The following is an 18,803-nucleotide window of genomic DNA, read 5'->3' on the forward strand; positions in this document are numbered from 1 at the left end:
ATTTTGTGGGTTGCCCTGACATAGGCTTATAATACAGCTAAATTCGATTCCAAAGGACACGTACACCTTAATTGACTTTTCTCTGACCTGGGCAGGTTGAAACCATTGCCCCAGGCCGAACCTGTTTGGTCAGTTCCTCTCCCAGTGGCCGAACAAGATAGCATCAAGGCACAACAGGCCATAAACCCATTACATCGCACACACACCCCATCGAATCTTGCTCACACCTGTCCCTGCTCTTTTCTCTCTCACTTGCTTTATGATGGGGAGGTGCCCGTTTTTATTGGGGGTCCATCGATATCTGATGAAATGTTGGGCCTTGCCGGGTAATTTATTGTGGGCTGGACAAACTGAAATATGGGCTTGTCATCATGACTCTGCTTTTCCTTTGTAATGAAAATATGTGAATAGTATACTGTAAATTCGAAGAATGTTTGCCTAAAGCACAATATTTTGTATAAAAAGAGAAGCCTGACTTTGTAGGATTGAGCAGTCTCCTGAGAATATACATCCCGTGCTGTTGTACTTCTAGGACGCTTGTTTCTTGGTTGCAAGCCAATAAAATCGATCCTTGACTTCACCTAGAAGACTCTGAGTTTCTGTGGTCTGAATCAGGAAAGTACTCGAGGTCTTTGGGTGTACCCTGACACCGCTGGGTTACCGGTTCGGTACCGGTTCTGAAAAACCCAGTACCTCACTTGGCGCCCAACGTGGGGCGATACCAGCGGTACCGGTCTGGCCAGAGGTTCGTGAGGAGCTTCATGTTAAAATTCTGGAGGAAGGCCATCCACTTCATCGACCCCTGCATGTCGACGTGGTCCGAAAGTCTTTGCTGCGAGGTTCCCCGCTTCCCGACGGCTACAACGGAAGGCTGCCTTGGCAATCGCCCTGATTTGGACCCTTGAAGTTTGGTAGAGCGAAACGATAAGACGAGTCTTCTGGTGACGTCATCGATATCTCAGTTAAGTATAAGTGGAGCGTCTCCCAGTCCTTAGTTGGTCTTAGTTTGGGTATTCCCTTTGGGATCATTTTTGGAACTTGCAAGTGCCAAAACCGAAGGACTCGTATATTCACGAGAAACATCGTAATCGATAATCCTTTGAAGTTTGAAGCTAGACTAGAGAGCAAAGATGGCTGGTCTTAGCAGACTTGGAAATTTGTTTTGTCTTGGTTGTAATAATAGGGATTCCCGATTGGAGGACTCGTGTCCGGTTCCTCCGATTGGAACTCCAACTTATGAATTATATGTAAAACATGGCGTAGGTCCCATCACATATAATGAAGTGTGGATCAAGTACACCAGAAAAGATGGTGTTTTAAAATGGCCCCAATATGGTAGCTTTGATACAGAAATCTTAGATAACCTCGAAGTTAAACTTTTTAAGAAGAAAGCCCGGCCGGCGATGTTTGACTCTTTCCGCCTATGGCGTAAGGAAGCCAAACAGAAGGAAATTAAATTAGCAAAGAAAAATAAGAGAGAAAGGGGTATTTCGATAATGCAAGCTGCTATGCAGTTTAAAGACAATGAAGAAGAACAGATGAGTGAGCAGTTGCACAGGCAACGTAAAATGGTAATAGATAAATGCTATCCAGTTTTGCTGCCTCCTCAGCAAGATGCAGCAAAAGAGCTTGAAAAAGATCCGTTAATGGCGCATTTATTACGTTCGCCACCCCCCTATGCGCAAAATGCTACTGCACCTCCGCAACCTTTAGTTGCGCAACCTGTGATTGCAGTGCCTCCTGTTCCTCCACAGCACCCACCAGCTGTTCTTCAGCTGGCTCCTGCTCCTTCGGTGCAGCCTCCTCAAGGCCCACCGATCACATCTGCTTCACCTGTGTTTTCTACGACTTTGCCTAGTGCACCCTCTATTTCTCCTAATGATCCCTCTGCTATTGCCTCTGCCCCTGCCTTATCTCACCCTGTTTTTCCACCCGTTCTTCCGTCAGTTTCTCCTTCCGTTCGACAGAGAATGGCCAACACTGTTACTAATCTTTTCTCACCTTTTTTCGGGTCGCCTAATACGACCCCTAACATGGAACGAAGACAGTTGCGAAGTCAACTGCCTGACTATCGAGAGAGAGATTTACTGAATCGTTTAGCGCATAAATGGGTTATCGACGCTGTAAGGTATGATATAGAGTCTGTCATGGAAGTCTTCCGTCAATGGGAAGCACCGAAGCAGAGATATGTTTTTGAACAAATGTGTGTTTTTCTCTGTGAGGATTTGGAAGACAATGATCTGGAATACAACCCGCCCAAGTTGTGTCGTGTGCGGTTCGAGTTCGCAGAGGGCATGATCGTAGGTCCCGATGTCGAGAGAGCGGTTGAGACATTGTTGTCATATCGGAGTAAGGGGGGCACTTCTCAATCACTATTTGAGCATGACGCATCCGGTAGGAAAAAGGCGCGACAGTATCCCATGAGAGAAGTTCCTCCAGTATGGAAGGTAGAAGTGGCCGCTGGTCCTGGTAATGTTCCACCACTTGTGCCAGCACATTTTCAGCGTGTGTGGGTACATGTTCCTTGGAAGCGAGCTGAAGTTTTGGCCCTTAAACAGACATTGCCTGATCCCCGTAAAAATCCCGCAGGGTATTACAAAGAGTTGTCACAAACTGCTGGGTCATGTATCATGAATTTAGCAGACATAGACATGTTGTTTGGGAACGTTGTTCCACAGCCTCTATGGGGAAAGATTTGTCATGCAGATCATGATCAGGAGTTAGGTGACTCATGGGCTAATATTACTGCTACAGATGGCCGACAGGTTGGTGGTGCTAAACCCGAGCCTTTAGTAGCAGACCTCCCTGGTAGGATTATTAATTACATGAAGACTTTAATGCCTGCCATGCGAGTAAATTGGGATAAATTGTCTGCATGTAAGCAGAAGAAAGAGGAAACGGTCTCAGATTTCTTCACCAGGTTTGAAGAGACTTTTGTCGACCACAGTGGTCAAGATATGAGCACAGAAGGTGGTCAGCGACTGTTCAACGATAAATTTGTGCACAATCTGCTTCCAGAGTTGTGTAAAAAGTTAAAAGACTCAGAGAGTTCTTGGGCAGTTTCCTCTTCAGCGCAGATATTGGCTACTGCACAATATTACGAAAATCGAGACAAAGACGAGAAAGATAGAGCAGAAAAGAAAACTAAGGAGCTGAAAACGAAGGTTTTGTTACAGCAAGCATATCCGCCACGTGGTGGTGGTGGCCAGAATAGTGGAGGTCAAAATAATAGTGGTCAGAGTAACTATCAGAATAATTATCAGCAGCCTCAACAGTATCAGAGGAACTCGCAAAGAGTCGAGTATACTCAACCACGTGTCCCTGTAGGCCCAAATCAGTGTTCATATTGTAAGGAAGAGGGTCATTTCAAGTATAGTTGTCCTATTTTATTACAGCGTGCAAATGGTGCTTCTGGTGTAAGAGGTCGAGGTGTTCAACAAGCATCTAGAGGTAGAGGACGTGGACATTTCCCCCAGAACGCACAGTCTCTTCCACCTCAAAATTCGATGAATAGGTTTGATCAGCAGAATAACGCATCTGGTAGGACGGCTCAGTACTATGCTGATGATTACTATGCAGAAGATGAGTATATGGACGGTAATGATTGCTAGGACAGCCATAGACAAAGAGAGGGAGTTGTTTCAGTTCCAGTAGATCAGAGTGGACCTTACGTTGAGGTGATTACATCAGGTGTGTCAGAACCTTTTCTGTTGGATACTGGTGCTACAAAGAGTTCTATTATGCACTCCAAACTCCCTGGCGCACCTTTGTCTGGCGAAACGAATGTATCAGTAGGTTTTTCTGGCGCCCCAGTTAGAAATCCGATTTCTGACCCTTTGTCCCTTTCTGTTGGACCTTGTGAATTCGAAGCACCCCTTATTCTGACAACAGGTTGTGGTGAAAACTTGTTGATATTAGATTTGCTGAAAAGATTGTATGCGACTTTGTACTGTTCTCCTTCTGGAGTACAACTTACACTGTGTAAGAAAGTGGTTTCTCCAATGTATTTGTCAAGGGATAAACTTCCAACAGAATTGTCATCTCTCCCTAATATTCTTTGGGCTACTGGTCCTAATGATGTGGGTCTTTTGGAAATACCACCATATGTTGTAACATTGAAAGCCAATGTTAAAATGCCATGAATTCCCCAATACAAAATCTCTAGTGAAGGTGAAAAAGCTTTACTAGCGATCGTTTATGATCTGATTGAAAAAGATGTGATTGAAGAGACAAGAGGCAACGTTTGCAATAGTCCTGTTCTGCCTGTTTTTAAGCGAACTGACCCTTCCCAGCCACCTGTTTACAGATTCGTGATTGATCTTAGAGAGGTGAATAAAATAGTTGTGCCACAGTTTCCAGTTGTTCCTGACATTACTGCCCTATTGACTATGATTCCAGCTTCTGCCACCTGGTTTTCGGTGATTGACTTGAAGAATGCTTTCTTCAGCATCCCGATTGCTGAGGAGAGTAGGGATATTTTTGGTTTCAGTTTAGGAGGTCGCAGCTTCCGCTTTAAACGCGCTCCCCAGGGCTACTGTGAAAGTCCATCAATATATAGTCAAGCTTTAAAAACACAGCTTGATACGATTGTTTTACCTGATGGCGCTACCCTCATTCAGTATGTAGATGATTTGCTTATTGCTGCAGATACTGAGGAAATCTGTAAAGAAGCCACGTTGTCATTGTTGCGTCATTTGTGTGATTTGCACCACAAAGTGTCTTTCTCAAAATTGCAATATTGTCGACAAGAAGTGACCTACTTAGGTCATCTCTTATCGAAGGAGGGAAGGAAACTGACCCCAGAAATAATTCAGGCAATAGCGAAATTGAGTGTGCCAAGAACACAGAGAGAAGTGCGTGCTTTCTTGGGTATTACATCATATTGCAGGCAATGGATACCAAATTTTTCGTTATTAGCCAAACCTTTGGTGGCATTAACGTGAAATGATACACCCAATCCCATTCCTTGGTCTGAAGAGTGTCAGGAAAGTTTTTCTGAATTGCGCACAGCATTATGTTCGGCTCCTGTGTTGGGTACCCCCAACTACAGTAAGCCCTTTACATTGTATGTCCATGAGAAACAAGGTTGTGCATTGTCAGTTTTGACTCAGTTGTTTGGAGACAAGCAGCGTCCATGTGCATATTTTTCGTCGACTTTGGATCCGGTAGCTAAAGCATTGCCGAGTTGTTTAAGAGCAACAGCGGCAGCAGCTGTTTCTATTCGACAGTCTGCTGGTCTAGTGATGAATAATATGCTAGTTGTGATGGTTCCACATGCAGTGGACACGTTGTTGAACAGAACCAAGACACAGCACTTAACTAGTGCTCGATTGTCAGGTTATGAATTGACATTGTTAGCGAGTCATGTGCATATAAAAAGATGCAGCTACGTTGTTGCCAATTGTAGAGGAATTAGATGCTTCAGAACAGCATGATTGTTTTGTTAGAACAGAAGAAGAAACGAAAGGGAGAATAGACCTCCAGGACACTCCTCTTGCAAAGTGTGATGGTACATTATGGGTGGATGGTTCATGCTTCAAGCTTCCGAATGGTGACACGACTGCAGCATATGCTGTCACGACTTTGCATACCATTGTTGAAGCTGCACGTATTCCACATAATTCAGCTCAAGCAGCAGAATTGATTGCACTTACAAGAGCATGTGTGTTGTCTAAAGGAATGAAAGTGACTATCTATACCGATAGTCAGTATGCGTTTGGTGTGGCTCACAGTTTTGGACGATTGTGGAAAGAACGTGGGTTCCTGACTTCGCATGGAGCTAAGATTCAGCATGGTCAGTTGGTGAATGAGCTCCTTGAATCACTGACCTTGCCTCTGCAAGTGGCGATTGTGAAATGTAGTGCTCACAAAAAGGTGACTGATGATGTTGGTCGTGGAAATGCATTTGCTGACGAAATCGCGAAAGAAACTGCAAGGAATGTAATGAGCCGAATGTATGTTGCAGGCCCTGCAAGATGGGTTGGTGATGTTGAAATGTGTGAGGACACGATAGAGAGTGTGAAGTCTATTCAAGCTGAGGCTACAGAGAAAGAGTTGAGCATGTGGAGAGAAAGTACGGGTAGAATGGATGCAAATGGTTGTTGGATTGAATTGTCAGAGCATCAGAGATGGTTGTTACCCGATGCATATGTTCTTGCAGTGGTTACAATGGCTCATGGAATGGCTCATATCAGCGTGAAAGGGATTTGCAAGTTGTTGGCTCCAGTATGGCAAAATTCAGGAATTCCCAAGTGTGCAGAGAACGTCGTCAAGAATTGCATGGTGTGTCCGAAACACAATCCTGGTAGGGGAACCCCAACTCCAGCTGGTCATTTTGCACCTCCTACGTATCCGTTCGAGGTTTTGCAGCTAGATTTCATCCACATGGAGAGGTGCAACAATTTAAAATACTTACTCGTTGTTGTTTGTGCCTTTTCAAGATGGGTAGAAGCCTATCCCCTAAAAGACAACACTGCCTTATCCACAGCTAAAGCCCTTGTGAAAGAGTTCTTCCCCAGGTTCGGAATGCCTAGAATGGTCTGGAGTGACAATGGGAGTGAATTTGTGGGTCGTGTGATGAAGAGAGTATGTGAAGGGCTAGGCATTCAGCAAAAGTTCCACGCTGCAAATCACCCCCAATCAGCTGGATTAGTAGAATGCTACAACGGCACTTTAAAACTTAAACTGGCCAAAATCCAAGCGAGCTCTGGTCTTAAATGGCCTGACGCTCTCCCTTTAGCACTCCTATCCACCAGAATGACTGTGCATTCACGAGTGAAACTTAGTCCCTAGGAAATAGTCTTTGGCCGCCCGGCCAACATATGGGGAGTGCCAAGACCCACCAAGTTCAGTGAAATTGAACACCCTGTTTTACTTGATTATCTGTACGAATTGACGGCTAAATTGCGTGTTTAACATCAACAGGTGCATGATTGTAAAAGGAACACATACTGAACAGGAGAGCGACGATATTTTGCAACCAACTGTATTACCGTCAGTCCAATTGGACACTACAGAACCTGAACTCCTTTTCAAAGACCAAACAGTACCTGGGAAAAAGCGCGATAATTTGAGGCCGAGACCTATGGACAAATAAATAAAATTCTTTTTATCCTGCTATTTTTTTGAAAGTGCAGCTCTCCCATCTGAGAAACTTGCTCATTTTTGTTTTTCGAACAGCCATCTGGGTTCCGCTGCTAGGGCCGCGATTGCCCAAAGTCTTTGGGGTGCAGCTGACGACGTTAGGTCGGCAGTTCTGGTTGGTCTAAGGGAGTTGCCCTGGACTGACAGAAGCATTCTTTAGCAGAAACAACCTCCCATCGCGGGCAGCACTTTAGAGAGGATGGAGTTTTCCGAGATGGAGAGACCTGCCAAAAGAGTGAACTTTAAAACCAGGATCTGTAATATAATGACAAAGAAAAGCTTTTTGATATTGTGCATTTTCATGTTATTCAGTGTGATGATATTTTTAATAAGTTATGTGTTATTCTCTTTTCGAGTAACAGTTGCACCCACTACATCGCCTATACCTCCTCCTTCTACTGTTTCCCCACAGTCTTTTCAACCCCTTCCTGAACACGAATCAGCTAGGAGATTAGAGTTTATTAATAACTCCTTTGTTCAGCTCTTGCACCAACATCAACTTGTAACTAACACAACTAACTGTTGGGTGTGTGGTCTTATGCCTCACACAACGGATAAAGGTATCCCTTATCTGGTCCTGCCTTTCAGCCACAATGGTTCTGTGTGGGCATACAGAACAATGTTCATATACGCACATGAAGTCTACCCCCTACGTTCTGTAACAGACAATCCTAAGAATAGTGCTCTAGTTAAGGGTATAGTAGACATGATTAAGGAATTGAATTTGAATTTAAAATATTTATAAAGCGCAGCGTTCACCTAGACGGTTTCTTGGCGCTGTGGAGGCAGAGTAAGCAGAAGAGGGACAGAGGATAGATTACTACAAAAATGCCTGATTGAACAAGAAGGTTTTTAGGCCTTTACGGAAAAGGGAGTAGTGTTTGGAAGGAAGATATTTCTTATGCGACTATCCCGAGAGATGAGACACTAGTATACATAGGATGGAACGTAACCGGATATGAAGCTACTCTGAGTGAGAAACAGCAAGCTAAGAGATCTTCCCCGATTTGGATTGTACCCCATCGGGGTCACCTGTGTCTGCAAGGTAATGGCAAGAATCCCAGAGCTCAGTTAGGGAAGAGTATCTGCACTAAAACGTATGTTTTTGCAGCCCAGACTTCCCCTTCGTTTTTAGCAGCTCAGGGTACCTATTTCATCTGCCATGATAGAGCCTATACATGGTTGCCCCCTGACTTTTCGGGCACATGTTTTGTTTCATTCCTGTTGCCTCCCACCTACACAGCAGCGGCAGATTACCACAAGACAAGGGTAGTTAGAGGTGTCTTCAGCGAAGACGACACTGCAGGACAAGAATTTGGGGACTTTGTAAAGGGTTTTCTGCCATTCTGGGGACCGATGGGTAACAGCAGGAATATAAGGCAATTGACAAGGGTGGTTGAGTCCACCGTAGTTGAAACTGCTGGTGCCCTTAGTAACTTGACTGCTGAGCACCAGTCGGATCGTCTTATGACCCTTCAGAACAGGGTCGCATTAGATGTCATACTTGCAGACCGAGGTGGGGTATGTAGATTGATCCAATCGAGTTGCTGTGTTTTCATTCCAGATAACGCTCCAACAGTGTACCAGGCCATCTCTAAACTGCATAAGATTTCCGAATCTATTCATGTGGATAAAGGAGATTGGTCTTTAATGGGATGGTTCTGGGAACTGATATCCGCCTGGGGATGGAAAATTCTGATGGTCATTGGGATGGTCCTAGCCATTCTTTTCCTGTTCTGTCTGTGCGTGCAGTGTGCTCCTTCAATATGTGGCCTCTGTGCTGCATCATGTGTAAGGAAACCTGTATCAAGAGACGAGCTAAGTCCTAGAATGATGTTACAGCAACATCTCAATGACTTTAGGAATATAGACCTGGACTCAGATTAGCATGAGATTAGGTTAAATTGCCTATGTAAGGGCAAAAGGAGGGTTTGTGGTTCTGAAAATTCTGGACTTGAGAATAAAACTTTGTCGTAACATGACGAATTTAGTATCAAAAGACCGAAAATGACGAGTACACTATGTACAAGCATTTTCGTCATATTCCAGTGACGATTTCACCTCGAAATCGTCATTTTCGTTCTGAACCCTTGGCTTCCATTTTGTGTACGGCAGCCATTTTGTGGGTTGCCCTGACATAGGCTTATAATACAGCTAAATTCGATTCCAAAGGACACGTACACCTTAATTGACTTTTCTCTGACCTGGGCAGGTTGAAACCATTGCCCCAGGCCGAACCTGTTTGGTCAGTTCCTCTCCCAGTGGCCGAACAAGATAGCATCAAGGCACAACAGGCCATAAACCCATTACATCGCACACACACCCCATCGAATCTTGCTCACACCTGTCCCTGCTCTTTTCTCTCTCACTTGCTTTATGATGGGGAGGTGCCCGTTTTTATTGGGGGTCCATCGATATCTGATGAAATGTTGGGCCTTGCCGGGTAATTTATTGTGGGCTGGACAAACTGAAATATGGGCTTGTCATCATGACTCTGCTTTTCCTTTGTAACGAAAATATGTGAATAGTATACTGTAAATTCGAAGAATGTTTGCCTAAAGCACAATATTTTGTATAAAAAGAGAAGCCTGACTTTGTAGGATTGAGCAGTCTCCTGAGAATATACATCCTGTGCTGTTGTACTTCTAGGACGCTTGTTTCTTGGTTGCAAGCCAATAAAATCGATCCTTGACTTCACCTAGAAGACTCTGAGTTTCTGTGGTCTGAATCAGGAAAGTACTCGAGGTCTTTGGGTGTACCCTGACGCCGCTGGGTTACCGGTTCGGTACCGGTTCTGAAAAACCAAGTACCTCAGGGGTTATAATTGCTATTCCAACTCCAGAAAGTGCAACAGTAGGGAAAGCGTTGGATAGCGTAGGGGTAAAAATTACTATTCCCATTCCAGTGACTGCAACAGTAGGGAAAGTGTTGGATAGCGTAGGGGTAAAAATTACTATTCCCACTCCAGTGAGAGCAACAGTAGGGAAAGCGTTGGATAGCGTAGGGGTAAAAATTACTATTCCCACTCCAGTGAGTACAACAGTAGGGAAAGTAAATACTTCATATATTATTTAAAAAATATATATATTAATATCTATAAAAAATGAATTACCAATTTAATATAATATAATAATTAATCAATTAAAAATACAAATTAACATTAATTATTACAATTAGTTACCTATTAATACAAATGAATTACAAATTAACAATTAATTAATTAGCAATTAAAAACGAATTAACAATTAATTAATAAAAAATACCTATAAATAAATTAAATTATTTAATTAATTATAAATAAATTACTTCCCACCCTATTCCCCTATAAACCCACAACCCGCTACGGAAAATAAATTATTAAAATTGACATAATTATCAATTAATCAATTAAATAGAATTAATTGGCAATTAAAATTTAATTAATTATCAAATAAAAATTAATTGACAATTAATTCAAAATAAATACCAATATATAAATTTACATATTTAATTAATTATAATTAAATTACTTCCCACCCTATTCCCGTATAAACCCACAACCCGCTAAAGAATTACATTACGCAAAAATTAAGTAATATAAAATTCATTAATTAAAATAAATTATAACATAAATACACACTTTTCACACATATAATAACATAAAAAACACTATATAAAATTTGATATTATAAAAAATTCGATAATTTTAATGACCTATATTATATTCTTCGATATTTTGACTTTGTATATTTTTTAATTCGATATTACATTACTTACCTTAAAAACTATATTTTTGATGACTATATTCTGTCCATTCGATATTTTGTCCATTCTATATTTTGAAGTCGATATTTTGTCCATTCGATATTTTGAAGTCGATATTTTGTCTGTTCACCGTCAATTTGGTCTAATTGTGTAAATTACATTGTTCTCTATATTTTAGAAATTGGAGTGAGATTTTTATTGGTTTGTGTTTTTATTTTTAAGTGTATTGGTACTCCTAAATGCATTGCAAATTTTCTGTACGTTAAACTCGTCCATTAAACAATCAAATCAAATAATGGCGAATCATCTGCGAGGGTATCAAGGACCTGGAGTTGCTAGCTGCTTCGTGGTGCTCTGTTCATTCGAAGAGCCATGACTTGAGTCCTTTTCTGAATTACCGGAGTGATGAAGCGTTCCGGAGGTGCAGGGGAAGGTCGCACCAGGCAATGGCCATCAGGTGAGAGAAGGAGCGTCCTCTGCTCTTGGAACGGTGGATCCAGGTGGATGTTGGTGACGAAAAGGGAGGTAGATCACAGGTGTCTGGTTAGTTGGTGGACGGTCATTTATTTGTTGATGTATTCTGGTCCTTCACCATGCTGGGCTTTGTATCCTGAACTGGCATTTCTTCTGCATAGAGAGCTTAAGTAGCTTCTTGAGGTTGCAGCTGTTGTGAGTCTATCCGGGGAGTGCAATGATGAGTCTTGCCACTGCATTTATTATCTGTGGTCTCCTCAGGAAGCCTTCAGTGATTCCTACATGAAGAGTATTACCGTAGTACAGCCTGTGTAGATTGGGTGCCACCTGAAACCTTGCAGAACCCATGAAGGGTGTGGAAGCAGGTAGACGAGACTGTGTTCATCTGCTTCTGCATAGATAACTTGCTGTCCAAGATGATGCAAGGTTGCGGGACCGTCTGTTGAGGTGGGGAAAGAGTCGATTTGAGAAGTTGGCCTGGCATCTGTGGTCCAGAAGTTATAGTGGGCACCTTGTACCAGTCCAAACAACCCCTTAGTGGTGATAGGTTACAGACCACCTTTATTGAAAGCTATCCTAGTGGTAGCTATGGAGAGCAGCCTTCAGCCTAAGTATTGAAGGAATGTAAAGCAGTTTATTTTACCAGTCTATAATCTCTTGAATAACCAAATGATAGGAGAACCACAACAGGTATATATATAAAATATATGTATTTATTCTAGGAAAAAGTACATTCAGTAAACTTATTTAGCACACAGTAAATTAGCACAATATACGTTGAGCCCTAGGGGCGTACCAAACCATATATTAACCACTTCCATGCTGATGACAAGCTCAGCTCGTCATCAACGTTACCTGCCGTGTGCTGATGACGAGCTGAGCTCGTCATGTAACGCGGTAATTTTTAAAATGCCGCATACAGCGGGAAAAGCCGCCGCACGCATGCGGTTAAGAAAGTTGTATTAGAACCACCGCTTGCCTAGACACAAGGCCTAGAGCCTGTAGAAGTGCTGGGGCCACAAGGAACCACCCAAGGTAGTGACACGGGGGACCCACGGGGGACGCATGTAGAGTGGGAACATAGCTGAGTATCACAGTTAGCTTCTACCGGGAAAGTCACGGATGGAAATCTAAAGATCAGGGACACTTAGGAGGGGACCTTGAGCAAACCCCTTTAGACTTACGGGGTTCTAGGGCCACCACCCATGGGAGCACTGGAGTAGCACCGGAGTACTCGAGTTACCTCACCCAGGGAAGCCGGGTGCATAGGTGTCTTTTGGTGTTGGGAATCGTCGTTGATATCAATGGCGATCTGCTGCAAAGTGCTGCTGCCATCCAAGTGGAAAGTGTCTGGGATGATCCAAGTCTGGAACGAAGATGAGAAGAACCTGAAAGCAGAGTGGACAGAGTCTGGGTCACTTGCCAGTGACCAGGGACACGATAGTCGAATGCCCACCGATGTTGGGTGATTTCAGGTGAAAGAGGTGAAGCTTGACTCTTCAGCCATGAGGACAAGGAGGCATCCACGACAACCTGGATCTGGAATTGGGTTGTCACAAAGGATGTCGAGTGCTGCTGTGTCGGTTCCCAGATTGGACCCAACAAGTCTGGGCAACAGCAACCCACGCAGGAAGTAAAGAAATGCTTTGGTGTGGACCAGCATGGTTCGAGGACCTCACCACGTGGTGGGGAGTCAGGGATTGTCTGGAGCAACCAGAGAAGCCCCAGGAAAATCAAAGTTGCCTTCATAGGGACCCAGCAGTCGATGGACCAGGAATCGCGAAGGGGCCTCAAGTGAAAATGCAAGAAGGGGGCTCACGGAACACTTGTGGAGTGTAGGTCCACAATCTTCGGTGCAAGAGGTGCTTGGGGCTTGGGCTACATGTAACCTAAAGCACAGCCTCGAAGAATGTTGAGAAGCTGATGCACTTGCAAATGTGCACATTTTCCAGGAGTTCTGGTTCCACGTCACTCACAAGGGCTGCGTGTCTCAGCTTTGCTGGGTACTCCAATCAGTCTCAGAGAAGTCTGGAATTCCACCTCTGGGGTTGCAAAGTTGTCAGCGTCTGGCGGGAGCTTTGGAGATGCGGAACGGCAAGATGCGTCTTTGTTGCCTGCCAAGCAGGGGAGTCACTCCTTGACCCCAAGGGAGATTCTTCTGTCCTCTAGTCTTGAGTAGAGCGTCGAAGTTCCAGGATTCAGTTGCAGAGTTTCGTCCAGGTGTAATCTAAAGTCCTGTTGCCAGGGGTTTGTTACTTATACCTAAGAAAGGAGTTGGACTAACTCTGGGGACCCACCTTTGGGAGGGTCTGAAAAGAGGGGTGGCTACACCCATTTACTTTATCCAGTTTTGTGCCAGAGCAGGGGCTGGTAGCCCCTGCAACTGGTTTGAACTGGGATACGCACAGGGACACCAAATGTGGCCGCAGTGCAGACTTCAAAGCACTCTCAGAGTGCACCGACCCAGCCCCAATACACTAAACCTGTCTGGGAAGTGGTTGCACCTCCCTGTGACAGGAAACCTATTGTCCAGGCCTCCCCTGCTGGAGTTTCGTCCAGCAACAGGAGGTCAGACCAGTGTCTGTGGCATCCATTTTGTGATGTTTGGACTCTTTTAAACTATTACCGGGCAGACCAGTGTGTACATGTCTCTCCCTCTAGAAGGGTGAAAGTCTGCCCCTGCCTCCACGACTGGCAGTGAGGGGTTTGGATTCTAAAGTGTTTGACACCAAACATGCCATGTTTTGGTGCAGCCATTCCAAAGTTAGCATGTACCGCGAGGTTATATTGCACTTAAGAGTATATGGTCTGGCTGCATCATAGAACAACCTCAGAGAATAGGCTTTGAATGCTTTAGAGGGCCCCAGCTCATGCATGGGCACCCTCTCACACAAACCCCAGCACCCTGCCTTCAGTATTGATAAGGCCTGCCATAGGGGTGACTGATAGGTTTCTATGTGCAGTTATTTAAGGTAGATATAGGTAACCTATATCTTAGTAAGTGTTGCATGCACCACCTTACCCAGGCTGCTGTAGCAGTCCTGTGGTATCATTTTGGAAGGCTTCCCAGGGGTGGCATAATACATGCTGCAGCCCATGAGAGGCCTCTGGGGTACCTATGCCCTGAGCACCTAAGGTACCATATACCAGGGACTAACAATGGTACCCCAGTACCCAAACTGGAGTGTACCTAGAGTAATGGAATCAATTTAGAGAGGAAGCTGGGCCCCAGCCAGACTAAAGTCGAAAAACAGTGAAACACCAGCAAAAAGTGGGGGTAACCATAAGCAGATCCTACTCTCCTACAGTCGAGTTCAGCTGAAGGACACAAAGTGTTGTTCCATGGTGAGGTGTTGTCCCCAAAGATGAGGCTTGAGACAGTTGTCCTTCATCCAGTTGGCAAAGTTAATCATACATCAGATAAGGGGTCTTCTGACACCGAGAGGATGAGCTGGGTATAGAAACCGGTCAACGTAAACTGCTGCACTTCCCTTCACCCCAGGGGGGGTGGGGGGGGCGGTTGATCTGTTTGCCAGGGCCTGTTTCTGTTCCCAGTCCGGCCCTGCCCTTGATGGCATCTGGATTCTGATTTGGTGGAGTCTGTTGATCAAGATGTGGTGGAAGATAGTGGCAAAGGTGGCAAACAGGTCCAAGATGATGGGGGCCGTCTAGGAGGCCACTGATGTCATCGTAGCTGCTATCACGGCTGTCTCTGTTCTGTGGTTGGCTCAGAATTCAGTTGGGGTGGGGTGCAAGAGGTTGTGGTTTTCTAAGTGTTTGTTGAGTTGCTGATTGATTCCCCTTTTGAGAATCTTTGCTGGTACGGGAGCAGGGAGATGGGCTGTTAGTTTTTCGGATTTACTGGGTTAGCAGATGGTTTCTTCAGAAGTGGCCTCACTTTAATGCGATTCCTCAGGGAATGAGGCTGTCGTGATGGAGGCATGCAGGACTTTCTTGAGCTAATTGCCAATCTTCTTGTTGGTTGTCAGTGTGGTGGGGATGTGGGTGCCTCCAGGTTTATGGAGTTCATGATGGAGATTGAGACTTGAGTTGTGAGAGGGTCCCAATGGGTGAACGGGTGTTCGTGGGTGTAAATAGGCTGACACTGTCGGCGCCTGGAGGTTGTGGTTTGAAGTTCTGTAAATGACTGAGATCTTATCATAGAAGGAGTCTACCCGGGTGTCACACAATACTTGTGAGGGAGTGATGTCATTTCCCGTGGCTCTGGGGTTGGAAAGCTCCTTCATGATGGTGCAAAGCTCATTGTTATGGTTTGGGCTGGCTTCTATGTGTTCTGCTAGAGCATTCTTCTTTGTTTTTCTCAGGAGGCAGTGGTATTTGTTGAGTGCTGTTTTGAAGGTTGGTATGGTCTTCTGTCTTTTTGCTAGTTCATCACTTCTGCTGTAGTTGCCGGCAGTAGCGCTTGGAGGATTTCTGCCCCGTGGTGAACCAGCTGCCTCTTCTGGCTGGTACTTTGGGGTTGGCTGGCTTGATGGGGGCGATTGTGTAGGCTCATGCCCTGATCCACTTGGAAAAGTTCTTCACAGCATGTTCTCCTCAGGTGATGTGTCTGGGAGGTGGGAGTTAGGAGCTTTGTTCCAGTGGTCTTTTCATCTCTTTTTTTCCAGTTTATGCATGTGGAGCTGTGGGGGGCGTGGTGCCAGTATTGACAGATCCTGAGATGGTGAAGTGGATGCTGTAGTGGTTGACCCAGGTGAGCTGTGGGACATGGTTGTTATTAAACTCTTTTTGCTGGACGAAAACATGGGATGGGGTCAAGCATGTGGGCTGCGATGAAGGTAGTCAGTAAAAAAATGTTGGAGGCCAATGTTGCTCATAATTTCTAGGCCATCGAGGTGGAAGTTAAGGTCTCCTTTGAAGATGTGGTGCTCAGAGTCGATGGCGTTCCGGGCAGTGATATCAGGGATGGCGTTGCATTGCCCCGTTACTTGGGGGAAAACCAATTGTGTGGCTGCTTTATGCAGACAACATAATCATTTTAGATTTAGCGCCTAGGGGATTAAATAGTCATCTGCAGGCACTGCATACATTTGCAGAGGCTCACCATTTAAAGATTAATATATCAAAAAGTAAAATTATGTGCATGCATGGAAGAAAGAAGCTGCTGTACGGAAAGTTTGTATGGTCTGTGGGTGGCCAAAAATTTGAACTTGTGAACTTGGAGAAATAGTGTGTGGCAAACTAAGTGATAAAGCCCATATAGAAAATAACATCTCTAAAGCTACCATGCAGGGGAAAAGATTGGGCTCCCTCTATAAGTCTAGTGGAAAAAGGCATTTTGCAATTATGTTGGAGGTGTTTTGTGAAAAAATCCTTGCTTCACTGCTGCTTGGTATTGAATTGATTGATGAAGAAAAATGTTTTTTTTAAAAAGCAACAGAAGGCCGAATTTTAAGAAGTTTAGCCTCAGTTAACTTAGCATGTCCCGTGGCTGCCCTCAGGTTAGAATTTGGGTTGAGAAGCGTCTGGGTACAGGGTCTCGCAGGGATGGTGCGTTGGGTCCTAGGCCTGGCAAAGGGTGATTCTGGTACATTAAGATTTTTAGTTAGGAAAGACATTTTAGGATGTTTAAAAGAACAGTCATTTATCTTTAGAAATTTTAAGACTGCTGTTGGTTTGCTGCAATGAGATAAGTCCCTGCTCTTTACTTTAACGTTGTATCAATTAAAGGCGACTTTGAAACAGGCCTCCTGGGAATCACATTTTACAAGGGAGAGGGAAGCTTGCACTCTAAAGACGGGTATCCATCCGGCCATTGACTCCTGCGTGATAAATAGAGTACAGGCCTACATCTCTTGGAACCTGCCTCATGGAGTGCGCCGTTTTGGGCTATTATTGTGGCAGCTTATGCTCCCTTTGATTCCTTTACTTTCTGAATGGTATGGTTCTTCACCGATTTGTAATTTGAGCAAAAATGTCCTCCAGGATGTTAATCATGTGTTATTTATCTGCCCTGCATTATTATTGTGTCGGCGTAAAAGGATGCAACCAATATGTTTACAGCTATCTATTCTTTCAGCCTCTGCACTAATCGATTCTCTTTATGAGCCACCAAATGAAATGTTCTGCCATAGGATTTGTAACTTTTTAAAGTGTTTTCTAAACATTTATTAAGGCTCATTAAGTGTGCACGGAGCAACAGCTAATACTTGTATTTAATTTTATCTCAATTGCACTAAGGGCATTGAGGATATTTTTAGTCATCTTATATTATATATTATATTGTAATGTTTTAATCCAAAGAGTTTTATATTGTTGGATCTCGCTTAGGACTTTTTTTTGCAAAAACGGTTTTTATTGGCAATCAGGTGGAAAGATACATTACAGGATAAAGCAAGTCAGGCATCAGGTAACGATGCGATAAAGCGGCACAGTTCCAGCAAGACACCTTTTATAATGAACAGTCCCCAACTAATCCCCCCCTCTCCCACATTCCCCCCCCCCCGTAGCCAGTGTGTCGTGCTCTTCCCCTCCAGTCGATGATGTGTTATCAGCACTCGTCCCGAATAAGGCCCACAGTGGAGGGTAAGAGGCTCCCCCCAACGGGGAGTCCCGCCCCCCAGATCAGTCAGCAGTAAGTGTAAGTAGTGTGTGCACCTTGGGGAGTGTGGAGAATCCCATGTTCGGTGCCCTCACCTCGGGGTCCCCCCCTCATCCTCGCTCTGGTCGCCATCCGGCAATTGGAGCGCTACCACCAGGGCCTCCCACGCCCTGGCCACCTCCAGCGCATTGTCATTGTCAAGACTCCTAGCCTGTCGCAGCCGCAATGTACTCTCCGCTTTCGCCCAGCGCTCTAGTGTGGTCTTCCAGCGCAGGTAGCTGGGGCCTTGAATTGACTTCCAATGCATGGAGATCTCCCGCTTAGCCAGTATTAAACCCAGGTCGCAAAATTTGCTGGTAACTCGGTTGCGAGGGGTGTGAGGGAACCACAACAAAAGGCATGCGTCCATGTCAAGATCGATCTGCCGGTCCGTGACAGCATTCAGGCAAGACATTACCGCCTCCCAATAATCCGCTAGCTTGGTGCAAGTCCAGAACATGTGGGCGAAGTCCGCATCCGCGGTTCCGCATCTGGGGCAAAGCGAGGAAGCCCCCTCGAAATACTGCGAGAGCTTCGTCGGTGTGAGGTACGCTCGGTGTAGAGCGAAAAACTGGACCATTTGAAACCTAGCGTTCCTTGTGCCCTTCCATGCTCTGCGCAGTAACTGTGGCCACACCGTGTCAGGAATAGGACGCCCGATGTCCCCTTCCCATTTGGCTCGTAGCCCGTCTAAGGGTCGCAAGGCCGTAGACGTCAGCCGTCGGTAAAGGCACGTGACGGCCTTATAAGTGCCAGCGGCCGTCACCACGTACTGGCAGCACTCCGAGGTCGGGGGTTCAGTGAGCCCACTCCCCCAGTATCGACGAATACCTGCCACCAA

This window comes from Lissotriton helveticus, chromosome 1_1 (assembly GCF_964261635.1).
Source record: "Lissotriton helveticus chromosome 1_1, aLisHel1.1, whole genome shotgun sequence".
Lineage (NCBI taxonomy): Eukaryota > Metazoa > Chordata > Amphibia > Caudata > Salamandridae > Lissotriton > Lissotriton helveticus.